This window comes from Zingiber officinale, chromosome 7B (assembly GCF_018446385.1).
Source record: "Zingiber officinale cultivar Zhangliang chromosome 7B, Zo_v1.1, whole genome shotgun sequence".
Classification (NCBI taxonomy): Eukaryota; Viridiplantae; Streptophyta; class Magnoliopsida; order Zingiberales; family Zingiberaceae; genus Zingiber; species Zingiber officinale.
The window spans coordinates 87,803,434-87,816,576 of NC_055999.1; the positions used below are offsets into that span (position 1 = coordinate 87,803,434).

The window sequence follows — 13,143 nt, forward strand, 5'->3', positions numbered from 1 at the left end:
CAGGATATGCGGAGCCAAGACACAGGTCAGGATATGTGAAAGAAGGTTTATAAGGCGGTAGGCACAGGGTTGGATGTACCGGGATAGACCGAAGGGCAAATACAAGGCGCGATGTACAGGTCTGGATTGGCGGGACAACAAACAAGATAGGGAATGCGACAGGAAAGGCAATCTTAGGCCTACAGGTCACGATTTAGAGGTACGAAGACTCAGTCTAAGGATTAATAGACCAGAGCGAGCAGGCACTACGCGACAAGCGAGCCAGAGAATCGTAACAACCCGTCAGAGAATAATTACCACATGTTAGGGAATATGCTAACGGTCTGTGGCTCGTTGCCTCCGGATCCCTTCTCAGACCTATAGAAAGGTGCCACATGTCATTCACCGCCAGACAAAGTCTGACACCCGACATTCCCTAACACTCGTCAGACTCTAGAAGCATCTACTACCATATAAAAAGGGAGGCTTTGTCTCTACGTGGGTATGCTCACTCGTCATTTCATTCTCGTCTTTTATTTTTCGTCCTTTCACTGTGCTTCTGGGGAAAAAGTACCTGACTTGAGTATCGGAGAACCTGACCCGGAGACTTTTTCCCTAGTTCTTGGTCTCTAACGCAGAGGGGGCTTGTCTGAGTGTGCGCAGGGCCCTCGCGTCATCATCCTCATCATCACCCCCCTGTCATCCGCTCGCGGGAACCCTTCCAGCGGGTGCCAGATCGACCAGGCTTCGTAACGACTTTCCGTCAACCGCGGGTACAACTCAGCCAGCCTTCATCCGACTCATCTTCTGGACGGGATCAATGTTCTTTGTGTTTGAGATGCTATCATTTACTTTAGACAAAATGGTTCATTCTGAAGGGATTGTTACTATGATTATTTTATAGTATATGTTGAGAGGATTGCCCTTTGAAAACAAAAAAAAAATCTCTTGAGGAAAGATTAGGGATGTTTCATGAGTGCTCAAGGGGTCATGTCGGCTATGCAGCCTTTACTTATTGGTGTTGATGTGCAGACAAGAACCCCGCTTGGGTGGAGCTCTACCAAATTCAGACTCGAAGGGAGAGATGTGGTCAAGCAAGTGGGCGAGGCGAGAGATTCGATCCTCATCATTTTTGACCCGTTCTAGTGAGCAAAGATGGAGCGGGATGGTGTTAGCTGCCACCCTCTCAATTTTTTAATGCAAGTGTTTAATAACTTTTCTGCCTTCAAATAAAATTAAAAAACAATAAAAGTTGAGAACAAAAAATAATTAAAAAGAGAGACTGTGAGAAGATTTTTGAACTCTGAAGCAGAGAAGTCCGATAGCTAGAAGAGGCGATTGAAGAGAGAAGCCGGAAACCTTAAATCAAAATTTCCATCTCTAGTTTTTTTAAATTCTTGTAGTTGTAATTTCAATACAGTTGACTATGATAAGATGTTCGAATAGGTTCGAACACTTCTCGTCTTGATCTTTGCTCATCGTTTGAATTTGTAATAAAAACTTGAATTAATACCAACACCACATAGATAATTCTGGAATTTATTTATTAACCGCCTTTTAGCCAATTAATCCAATGTCTACTCCTAGTGATCTCCTTCCATTATAAACTTCTCATTTTCGGATACCTTCCAGCAGCGATGGAGAAATCTCTTACAATATGTTCTTACAAGAACATAATAAGAAAATGAATACAAAGTCAAATGAATTCAAAAATGACTTTACAATTAGAAACTTATTTTGGATTATTTCTTGTTGTTTGAAAATACCTCGATCTAAAAATGCAACAACACTTCGTCTCATAAATTCTAAGAATCGGCACCAAGAATCTTTCTCAAAATCCTCTTTAAAGGTTGTTGTTCGGATTAATTTTTGCCTAACAATTGATTGATTAACTTCATCAATCGATTGACATTGAATCCGACCATTTAAACTTTTAAAATGACTTTTTTTTTATCTTACCAATCGATTGCTTGTCTCCAGTTGAATTAGGTAATCGATTCAGGAGTGTTCTCACACCAACAAAATTGACTTTCAGCGATGTGTAATTATTCTATCCGTAGCAAGCATTACATATTATATAATTTAAAGTTGTTAAAAGTCTTAACACATCAACGTTGCACAGTCACGTGTTATAGTTAAGAACATTTGTAACCCGCGGTCACACGCTGCGGTTAATAGTATATATATATTATGTATATTTTGCATAACTCAAAGTTATTAAAAGTCCTAACACATCAATTTTGTATGGTCATGTGTTATGGTTAAGAACATTTGTAACACGCGGCCGCACGCTATATATATATATATATATATATATATATATATATATATATATATATATATAATATTCTTCTCAAAATTAAAAAATAAGCATGTCGCATGTCACGTGTTATAGAGGAAGAAATCATGCCACAACCTCAGGCACTCGGCATTTACAATTTTTGAAGTCAAATGCAAATATAATATTGGAACGGAGGAATAATAGATGAAAGTAATAACACCAGACTTGGAAAATGAAGCCAATAAAATACTGGTAGCAATGCAATTGACTTATAAGTAGGCTAATTTATCAAAACAAAAAAAAAGGATATAGTGCTGTAGGACTGACCTGATTCATTACGTCCTTGATCATATCTTTAGCAGATTCAATTTGTCTTTTATCTCCAGTTATTCGAACAATTATTTTCTTTGAAGGATCACCCTCCGGAAGATGTTGGGGCATCAACTAACATTTGATTAGAAACAAAAGAACGATTATTTATTAGTGCCTCAGTAATAGAACAAAAAATTACTATAAAGTTTAACAGCTTTTTGTTCTGAATGATTTTTACCTGGTGGTTCACCATCCCAGATAGCATTTACTAATTTGTAGGAGACTGTCACAGTTTAATATTTAGGACTGTTTAGGCTCGTATTATGATTGTTGAACTATGGATCAGTTTCCTGAATATCTGATTGAGCCAATAAAGTGAGAATCCATAACCAACCCCTCTCTCTGAATGAGGCAATGATTATAGCAGTAGAAGCAGATGGGAAAGGCGGAAGACACGAAGATAGGATGAGAGAGGGATAAAAAGAGTGGAAGAATCAGAAGAAGAAAAGAAGAGAAGAGGGAGGTGGAGGAGGCACCCATTTTTGCTGGTATTCCAAAACTAATAAGGAGGGAAGATGAAAGTTTAGGAGCAGGGAGTAATCAGAATTCTTTAATTTGCAACCATTAGAGAAAATGCCCACTATTAATAGAATATACATCATTAGTTCACTACCCTAATACTTTATTTTTCCGAAACATAAATCAACCCATTAGCTTGTCTAAGGGTTTAAAGAAACATTAAAAATATATTAGACATAACATTTTAAGTAGTTGTCCTCACAATTCTATTAGTTTGCAGCCAGTATTTTATAGCGACCACTTGTTGCAATGAACTTGGCCTGAAAATGATAGGTAACAGAGAGCACCACATTATATTGTCAAGAACAAAAGTTTAAAAAATAAGTTATATAACACCACCCCATATGACAGTAAAAACAGCTAAAGAGTTTGCATAAACACCTAGGATAAACAATTAATGTATATAGCTCTCAAAAACTTGAGACCCATGCCCACAGCTAGACCACAAGCCTAGCCTAGTTAGTAATAGCATGTGGCAACTACATCGATGCTAAAGTTCACCTAATAAACTTAAACCAAGACCTCACAAAAAACATTTACCATGCTATTTAAATTACCCAGAGCACATGTATTACCAGAGTCTCCTTTGAATAATAAAGAATGCGAGGTAGACCAAGAATATTGGTTGTCATCCAATCTAAAATTGAATCAACTGAGAATTCATCAGGATACGTACAATGAAATTGTAAGTAAATAATATAGGAAGAGTTTCCAACCAACACAAGTTATATAAAAGATCCATCATCCTTTACAAACTTTTCAATGCAATGAGTATTTGTACACTTAGAAGGCAAGGCAACAAGCGAAGGTACACCTGCAAAAATCATGAATAAAAATGTCAAAACCCTACCCACAAAATTGCTATAAAGAAACTCTTTCAATTTCCTGGCGATCAAACTAGTCAGAGATAGATAGGAGATCACTGACCATCATCCCTATACTCCCTACTCAATGGACAGGTCAACCTGGAATCTTCTAGATTAAAAAAAAAAAAAATCCTACTGTCAATCATAGAGTGCAGAAGCTTGCACATTTTAATTTCTCATTTGTGCTCTAAAAAGGTAAAATAATGCGATGACAAGAAACAAAAATAAAAGACTCCTTAACAGTTTGAGAAAGATACAAGAAAATGTGTCATTTGATCTTTTTAAAGATGATTGGCTACTCACAACACGCACTCACAAAAGAGCATACACCACACGCACACACATCAAAATTTTAGTGACTTTTTAATTGTTAAAAATCATGTATTTCTAGGTATATTAAAAACTATATCAAATAAAATATAGAAATATAGAAAATTCTGTTATCCTAAAGAAGGTATCTTCTGATCCAAATTGGAATTGAGGAGACGGTTTTAAATCTAAACCTTAAAAAAAAAAAGAATTTCAATCAACATTCTATTAACAAAAAAAATATAAGTTACAAAAATGTACCATTCTGAAAGTATGGTTTTCCAACGAATGCAGTTTCTACAAGGTAAGAAGACAGTTGAAGATCGACTAATTCCACCGTACCTATCTCGACAACACCTTCCACCAAAAGAGATATTTTGGTACCTAACTTGCAACCCATGGAATCTCCAAAGACGCGGATCTTAAATCTTACCATATATTTGAGATCCACTAACAATTGAAGAACCGGATGATGATGATGAGTGGGCGGAGGAGTGGCGGAGGAAGCTAGATCGCGGGCGACATGGAGGAGTGGCAGAGGAGGCGAGGTCACGGACGATGCGGAGGAGTGGCTGAGTAAGCTAGTCGCAGGCAACTCAGATGAGTGGCGGAGGAGGCTAGGTGCGGGCGACGCAGAGGAGGCTAGATGCGGGCGACGCGGATGAGAGTTTTGGCGTAAGATGTTTTTCGTGGTTTGGAGGAGGTGGGTACATTTTCATGGATGGTTTTGGTTGATGAGGAGTTTAGGTCGCGGAGGGTTTTGGCAGAGAAGGGTTCGATAAAAATAATTAGGGGGTTGGGTAGGATTTGTACTTAATTTTTTTTAAAATTTTAAAGATTATTAACCGCGTGTATTTTACACACTGTTAATATTTTAATAATAATTATTCACAATTGTATTTTTGCTGGTCGTCATTTATATAATAAGTATAATAATATTAATAATGTGCTTTGTAAACTATTAATATTAAATTTTAACAATACATTTTATACGTTGTAGAAAAGATTATTAATATTATACTTTTTTTATATGTCATCATTTGTATAAATATAATATTATTCATAATGCACTTTATTGGGTGCATCTTAAAAACTATTATTCATAGCACGCATTAACTGTGCGCCGTTGATGATGCACCGTAGAAAATCATATTTGTTGAAGTGTTTGTTCGCTAATACAATGTCATCAATCGATTGTTGGAACTCATAAATCAATCGGTACTATAGAAAAAGTATTGTAGCAACAAACTCTAAACTTGATATTACAAAAAAATCTTAAAGTTAGTGTAGCAACCACCGAAATCACTATAGCAACCCTCTTTTTCGAAGTTTTAGGGTTTGTACCAAACTCTAACTACTATAACAACTCTAGTAATGTAGGCAAACCTAATTAGTGTAGCAACTCCAAAAATTATTGTAGCAACTTTAATTTTTGAAGTTTAGTGGTTTTTGCATTCATTAGTCGATTGATATGTCTATCAATAAACTAATACTCTTGTTTCAATCTTACCAAGTTGAATTCTCATCATGTCTGGCATTCGATTGATCTCAACCTATTAAGACTTTCTTTGCTCAATATTTGGTCAACCTTGACATGTCTAGACTTTCCGTTGCCTAGCATCCGATTAACTGTGTGACCTACTTTGACTTCATCATTACCTGACATTCAATCAACCTTGACATACTAATACTTCCATCATCATCAAATGTCCGATCCTCCATGACCCACTCGAACTTTCTATCTTGTGTCAACTTTATGTTAGACTTTCAACCGCAAAGCATCTGGTCATCCATGAATAAATAAGTTTGTATTATCAAACTCAATAACCAACCATATAAGCTTAAAATGTAAAATTTTAAAATAATCAAATTAGGTTGAATTGAGAGCTATCAATATCTAAACTAACCAAGCTTGAACCAAGCTAAAGCTCATAAAAAAGAAACTAAGCCAAACATGAACAATTATTTCAATGGCTTGGTTCATTTTATGCTTGGTTTGTTTTAGGCTTGGCTTGGCTTAACTCGGTTAACTTATCAAAAAAGTTTGAACACCGCAAAGCTTAGCTCGGCTTTGCTCGTTTACAGTCCTACAAACAATCTTTGGAGTTAGTTGTAAAAAATCATATACGACTTAAAATTTCAATTGATGCTGCAAAGGTATATGCTTTTCAAGGTTTAGCTTTTAGAGTTCACGATGCATCCCAGAACTCACATAATCGTGAGAATTTTTTAGAAATCATAAAACACATAACATCTTATAACGATGATGTGAGATATGTTGTTTTGGAAAATGCACCTCAAAATAGTTTTTATATTTCTCCTCAAATTCAGAAGGAGATTTTATCATTCTATGTGAGTAGAATTCAAAGGTCAATCACAAAAGAAATTGGTAATGCCAAGTATTGTCTTATAATGGATGAACCTTGAGATGATTTTAAAAAGGGAGCAAATGACTATTGTTTTAAGATTTGTTGATAGAGGGCTTTATTATAAACAATTTTTTGACATTGTTCATGTGGAAGATACAAAATCATCTATTTTGAAAAAAAAAAATTTGGTATTCTATCGCATAATAATCTTCTCATATTAAATATTTAAGGAGAAGGTTACGATATACTAGTACTATGCGAGGAGAATAGAATGGTTTGTAAGCTCTCTTTTTGAATGAATGCTCATATGCATATTATGTTCATTGTTTTCCACATCGTCTACATTGGCATTGGTAGCAACAACCTAAAGTGTTATTCCTATGTAACATTTCTTTTCACACTTGTCTATTATAGTGAATTTTGTGAATTCTTCTTCCAAACACCATGATCAATTGTGAATTGCACTTGTTACTCAAATTGTAGAATTGATATCTACTAATGAACTTGAATCTAGAAGAGGGGAAAAAAAAATCAAATTGGGGCATTACAATATTTAGGAGATTCACGATGGAGTTCTCACTTGAGGACACTTCATAGTTCTCTTAATTTATTTGATCTCATTCTATATGTTTTAAGTGATATCATCAATGAAAAAAATAGTTTATTTAGTAAAGAAACAACTGATGTAGCTTATGATGTAATGCTATCATTTGAATTTGTGTTTATATTGTATTTTGTTCTTGAGCTATTAGAAATGGTCAACAATCTTTGTCAAATTATATAATATAAGTCTCAAGATATTATAAATGTTATGGATGCAGTTCGTAATACAAAAGAAATTATTCAGAAATTTAGAGAGAATTGATGGGATGAACTATTTGATAAGGCGAAGAGTTTTTGTGATAAACATGAGATAGATGTACCAGATATGCAAGCTCTTCATCGATCAGGTAAAAGGCGACTGAGTGAATAAAATGTTATCTTAGAGCATCATTATCGAATTGATATATTCACTAGCACTATAGATCCAATATTACAATAGATGACTATCGATTTGATGAAAATACAATAGAACTGCTCCGACTAAACTCAGCTTTGAATCCAAGAGATGGATACAAATTATTCAATATCAATTACATTTACAAACTTATTGAAAAGTTTTATCTGATGATTTTATATGTCAATAAAAGCTGCCTATAAAATATCAGTTTGAGCTTTTTGAGATTAATATTCGACGTAATTAGTATTTTCAAAATGTGTCAACACTTTCATAATTGTATCAATTATTTTTTAACACAAAAAAGAAAGAGAATTAATATCACATGGATCAATTGATTTGACTTATTTTTTATTCTTTGAGTTTTTACCGCACACACAGAATGTGCATTTTCATCTAAAAAGATTGTCAATATGTGATTGTGGAATAAAATTGAAAATGATTTTTTATTGATTTACACTAAAAAAGAGATTGCTCAAACTTTCAGTGCTAAATCAATTATTGATGAATTTCAAATTATGAAAAAAATGTCAAGTACGACTTAAAATGGATAAAAATTAAATTGATAAATAATGATTTTTATATCTATTTTGTATTTTACTAATTATATTATAATGATTAAAGTATTATTTTTATATTTTTCAGGTTTTATTGCTACAGAACAGAATTGAAAATTTTGAAATTGTACATGTTGCTCCTATTTTTGTGTAAGATATTTTAAATTATAACTTTACTTTTGAATTTTACATGTTGCTCCTATTGTTGTGTAACTTGTTTTAAATGATAGATTTATTTTAATGATATTTTATTATAGTAAGTTGAGATGTGGTTTTTATTGTTGGATTGCAATGGTTGCAAAAAAAAAATCTCACATTGAAAGCATATGAAAAGGAAAAAATATCTCTATTAGTATGAGACCTTTTGAATATAACCTAAAAACAAAATTATGAGAACTTAGACTCAAAGTAAATAATATTATATCATTGTGGAGATATCTTAATTCTTTTTGTCCGAACAATTAGTATCAGAGTCTGGACTGCTAGAAGGGCTAGCCATCGGCTGTACACAAGAATCATGGTCCAATCGAGGCATGTGAGTGAAATATTGATCTCTAATGAAGGAAGCGGGTGCTCCCATGTCTGGATCAAGATGATCAGACACCAGGCAAAGAAATCCTAGTTGTTGCTAAACAAAGAAGACCTAGTAAGTTGGTTGGATTGAAGGGTAAGGAGGTCCTTCGTTTGAGAGGGGAGATTATTGGGTTGCAATGATTACAAACAAAATCCCATATTAAAAATACATGAAAAGAATTATTATGGAAATATTTTAATTCTTTTGGTCTAAACACTTATAATATCTTTCAGTTGAAAATTAAATATATGCCTAAATAAAAAGTGTGATTATTTCGTACATTCATATCAATTACTATATTTATTTTTGATAATTGAAATACGATTTTCCTGGATCCACCCCAAGAAACTTCATGCAAATGCAGCAATCAGATGACAAAACTTCAATGGGCGGCTAAAAGATAGTATGTAGGATTGAAGTTGTTCAGCTAGAGGAAGTGTGATTTGTACTGGATAGTCAAGATTTTTGAAAATTTTAAATATTAGTGTAGATTGATTTTCACCATCCAAAAGCCTAAATTTTAAATTTAAGAAGCTAAAAACGAACTTAAATTCAAAAATTTTGACCTTACCTTTTGATTTTAGTTGAACAATAATCCATCTATCCCCAAATCTTATCTATGACTCAAAAAAATGTTAAAAAATCATTTGTGATCTCGTTTCTTCGTAATATTTAACATTCCTTCATATACGATTTTTTTTTAGATCTAAATAACCATTCTAACTAGCAATTTAATAAAATAAAGTTTATACTTTACAACCGTTCTTCAATTAATGAAATATGAAAGAAGAAAAGAATAAGTTACTCCTCTTGGAAGACCGTTGCTTTTGAGAAAAATAGTGAAGATACGATAGGGAGGAAAAAACAAAAGAAAAGAATTTTATCTTCTTCATTAGCAACCTCAAGTAGTTTTGATGAGATCGACAATGGCACAAAGAAAGCAAGGCAAGGAAAAATAAGACTATTCTTATGGTGCCAACAGTGGCGGATACACCGAGGAGGCTGAGGGAGGCCTCAATCCTCCCCAACTTGGCCACTGCCTGCTATTCATTAGTAAAAATTACAGGAGCTACTTTTGTGTAGCCCCCTATAGATGCTAGCAGGTAGTAGTGGTCTGCACAAGCACAGGTGCACAACTTATTGTCTGATAGTAAGGCTGCCGGAGAAGAAGGTTGCTTTTTTTTTGTCTTTTATTTTGCACGGTTCTATTTTGTTTAATTTTACTTGAACAAAATTTAAAAAATCAATCGGTCAACCAAAATGAGGCAAGTGGCCCAAGTCAATCAAATGAAAAAAAAAATCCTTTACTTATCGTGGGTCCCTCTAGCCAAATGACCCATTCCTCTCCTTTTTCCCAAATCTCCTTCTTCTTCCTCGTATTTTCTTCTTAAAGGCTGAAACCCTAACCACCCCAAACCTTCAACCTCTATCTCTAGCCTCCAGGTGAAGGTTGTGGTGGCGACATATGACAGTAAACTCCAACACCTCCATAGGCGCCATTTGGATATGGTTAGATTTGTGTTTAAAATTCTTTATTATTTTATTTATTTTTTTTGTAAATTTACATAATTACATTTCTAGTTTATTAAATTAATTTGGGTGTTTAAATAGTAAGGATTTTAGGTTTATGATTATTATTTATTAGAATTATTTTTTTTAATTTAAATTAAAAATAGGAATTTTAGAATTTGAATTAGAGAAATTAGAGAAATTGTGTGTGAATTTAGATTAAATTTACATTAAATTTATTTTTTAAATGAATTCATAGTTTTGACTCCTCTAATGAGCCTAATATTATTGAACAAGTGGAAAATCAATCCCGTGTAGAATTAAATTTGGATGTTATTATTAGTGATCCGGGATTATGAAAACTAATTGAAGAATTTGATATTGCTATTCAAGATCAAGCTCGAAGAGAGTACGCGCTACGAAGATCTTGTCAACCAATGGTCATGTGTATCCAAAAATAACTTTTGGTAAAGAAAGGAGTTTTCAAGAAACTTGGTATAGAAAATATACATGATTAGATTATAGCATATCAAAAGATGCAGTATTTTATTTTTGGTGTTATCTTTTCAAATCATTAAATAAAGAAAATATAGATAATGTCTTTATAAAAGATAGATACCATAATTGGAAAAGGCCATTAGAAAGACTTAATTATGGGGACTATGAATAGTTATCACAATGAAGCTAGAATACAATTGGAGTCTTTTCAAGATTAAAAGCATAGTGTGAGAAATATTTTATGACTGCATGGTTGCAGTATAGAAATTGATTATCGCACTCATTTAACAGCAATGTTGGATGTGGCACGCTTTCTGTTAAAGCAAGGGTTGCCTTTTCTAAGACATAATAAGTCAACTAATTCTTCAAATAGAGGCAATTTTCTTGAGTTGCTTGAATTGTATAGTCACCAAAATGAATAGGTTTCCAAAGTTATAAAACAAAATACTCCTGCAAATAATCAATTGACTTCCTCAAAATTTCAAAAGATTTAACACGTACTTGTGTCTTAGAGATCACACTTACTAGAATCAATGATATTGGAGATAAATTATTTTCTTCGATGGTTGATGAGGCTCGAGAAAATTCAGTGAATGAGCATATGAGAGTTGTTTTGGGGTATGTGAATAAAGAAGGAGGTGTGATTGAACCATTTCTTACAGTTGTGCGTATGCCTAACACTAGTTCTCATTCTTTGAAAAGGGCTATTGATTCTTTATTTATGCAACAAGGTTTATCATTATCTATATTGAGAGGCCAAGGATATGATGGAACTTCAAATATGCATGGTGAGTTCAATGGGTTGAAATCTCTAATACTACAAGAAAATTCATTGCAATGTATGTTCACTGTTTCTCTTACCGGCTCCAATTCGTTCTTGTTACTGTTACCAATGACAACTTTACTGTGAGTGAATTTTTTGGATATGTCACCATAATTGTGAATATATCTGGAGCATCTTGTAAGAGGAGAGATCAACTTAGACAGATTCAACATGATAAGATAATTGTAGAATTCGAAAGTGGAGAAATCACTAGTCAAAAAGAAAAAAAATAATCAAGAAACTAGTTTAGAAAGACTTGAGGATACTTGTTGGGGATCACACTATTTAACATTACTTCGTCTATATTCTATGTTGTCTTCAGTGATAGAAGTGTTAGGAAATGTACATGATGACACCTCTTATTCTGTGAATAAAGGTGCTATCGTGGGTTTAATTGAGATGATGGAGAGTTATCAATTTGTTTTGTGTTGCATTTGATGAAGTATATATTAGGAATTACAAATGAGTTGTCACTTTCCCTACACCAAGGGAATCAAAATATTGCTCAAGCCATGTCCTTGATTAGAACGGTGAAATGCCGACTACAAGATTTCAGGGAAGGTGGACGACAGATAATTTTGGAACAAGTTAACACATTATTTGAATTGAATATGAGCCCAATACTTGATATGGAGGACAATATGCTAACTCTTGGTCATGGCAGATGTAGAGGATAACTCATCACCAATTTTCATCATTATCGTGGGGAGATTTTTTTATCAGGTATTATTTCTAAAAATATTTTTTTGTTTGTTAAGGAGATTTCATTGATTATTAATTTTATCATGGTTATAAATTTTAATGAGGTTGTTGATTTAATTATATATGAGATTAATAATCATTTTTCAGTAGTTAGTATGGAATTTCTTGGTTACATAGCATGTCTTTATCTAAGAAATTTTTTCTCTCAATATTATGTTCGTAAACTCATCCGTCTTGTTGATTTTTATCCCGAGGACTTCTTTGGTACTAATTATTTATTTTTAGAACAACAATTTATGAGTTACTTTTATAATTTACGGGATGATCATCAATTTTCTTCAATTGATGACTTGGGAATTCTTGCTTAGAAATTGGTTGAAATTGAAAAATATTTAGTTTTTCCATTGGTTTATCGTATGATAGAGTTAACATTAGTTTTACTAGTTGCAACTGCTTCTATTAAAAGAGTTTTTTCTACAATGAAGACTGTGAAGATCGATTTACGTAATAGAATGAGAGACAAATGGATGAATGACAATCTAGTTATACATATTAAAAAGAATATTTTTTCTACAATTAAAAATGAGCAAATATTGCAGCATTTTCAACAAATGCAGTCTTGTAAAATCCAATTGTCTCCTCATGTACTGACTCATCGCAGTAGGTCCACATCCAAGGACTAATGCTTCATTAGTGTCAACCAAAAGTAGCTTTATAATTCAGGTATTTTTATCATTTTTACCATTATTGATGTAAAACCTTAATTATTAAATATATTTAGTTAGCCA

General features: G+C 33.2%; 1 long non-coding RNA gene across 2 annotated transcripts in view; it reads right to left on the bottom strand.

Annotated features, from left to right (window-relative positions):
- The window catches only part of LOC122006200, a 29,937-nt gene extending 24,832 nt beyond the window's left edge, over positions 1–5,105 (bottom strand). The window contains exons 1-3 of one of the 2 annotated variants that reach the window (XR_006118652.1): positions 4,588–5,105; positions 3,868–3,965; positions 2,362–3,788 (exon numbers count right to left, since the gene is read on the bottom strand). This is a non-coding gene — a long non-coding RNA (uncharacterized LOC122006200). Of the gene's footprint in view, positions 1–2,361; positions 3,966–4,587 lie in introns of those variants that run through there. The other variant, XR_006118651.1, reaches the window with a different exon arrangement.
- Positions 5,106–13,143: the final 8,038 nt, after the last annotated feature.